The sequence below is a fragment of the Hesperophylax consimilis genome, chromosome 13, assembly GCF_061612785.1.
Source record: "Hesperophylax consimilis isolate HC1 chromosome 13, BYU_Hcon_1.0, whole genome shotgun sequence".
NCBI lineage: Eukaryota > Metazoa > Arthropoda > Insecta > Trichoptera > Limnephilidae > Hesperophylax > Hesperophylax consimilis.
Genome location: NC_142848.1, coordinates 37,467,354 through 37,468,671, shown reverse-complemented (window position 1 = coordinate 37,468,671; position 1,318 = coordinate 37,467,354). Strand labels below are relative to the sequence as shown.

The 1,318-nt window shown below is 34.7% G+C and overlaps 1 non-coding gene across 1 annotated transcript; it reads right to left on the bottom strand.

The window, feature by feature from the left end:
* Positions 1-246: 246 nt before the first annotated feature.
* TRNAP-AGG (transfer RNA proline (anticodon AGG)) lies at positions 247-318 on the bottom strand. The gene has a single exon. It is a non-coding gene; the product is annotated as a tRNA-Pro (tRNA).
* Positions 319-1,318: the final 1,000 nt, after the last annotated feature.

The window sequence follows — 1,318 nt, the reverse complement described above, 5'->3', positions numbered from 1 at the left end:
GAAACCAAGTTAACAAAATGTATCTACAATGCAGAGTTTCAGATCGATAGGAGGTCGGGAACGAATGCAATTCCAAATTTGCTTTTGGTAATTCTCGAAAACACAATCGAAACTCAAATAGTTTTTAAAGCATTAGAATATATTGAACTGATATAATATCGACCCCAACGGAAAAAAAAATTCAAATATCGAGGTATTTAAGAAAAAAAATAGTGAGTTTTGTTAAATTGGAAAAAAAAAACATTTGGGCTCGTCCGGGATTTGAACCCGGGACCTCTCGCACCCTAAGCGAAAATCATACCCCTAGACCAACGAGCCTGTTGGGCGCTGTGCCAAAAGTAGGTTTCATAAAACACTACAACCCCTAGCGTCCGGAAAATCCCTAGCGGAAAATTGTTGAAGCTTAAAAGGCGGACAAATTTTTATAGAAAACTTTTGCCGAATTACACGTTTATATTCAAAGTAATAATAGACGTGTGTATTTGAAAGATATTTTCGATCATATTTCAATGATTGAATTAAAGTTTGCCATTTCACTGCAAATGGAGGTCGATAAATCATTTACATGTTTAGCGTCATACTATTTATTATGAATATGCCCCTATGAATAAAGCACGGAAGCTTCTAAGCTTCCAGTACATTATTTACAGTATTCGTGTTTCGGTTCCTACAGAGACGGGAGAGAGGAGCCACTGCTTTATATAATGCATAATACAGGGGACTTGTAGCAACAATGGATGCCGAATATATCCGAGGAGTATCGGGGGAATAAATCGATATTTTATCTTTAGACAATACCGTCAAAAGGGAAGCCGACGCCGCGACGAGATGCAGTAGCTTTAATACAACGCAGTGGCGTAACGGGCACTAAGGAACGAAACCTTATGGGCTATATCATTATAAGGGATAATATATTACATGGGAGATGCAGTCTGTTATGAAACAGTTTATAAGTTTTATATCATTATTTTCTGTGTGAAAAAATCTATTTAATTGTATCTACCAATTTTGTGATTCAGTGATTCTGAAAGGAATAATATTTGTATAAATTTTATGATTTCATCAAAGTTCCGTGAAAGTTCTTTTCTAATTCTAAATTTTACTATACTATGGTAGTTGTTTTACAGAACTGAAATAATAACAGAACTTGAATAGAAATTTAAAATTTGATGAACTATTCAAATTCTGTGGCCCTAATATATTTAACCCTTCACAACATTTGATTCTTTCGTTACGGTATTTTATGTGGTATTTAAATAGAAACAGAATAGGCCCTCTAACAGACAATATTTCGAACAACGGCGATGTTCAACGATTA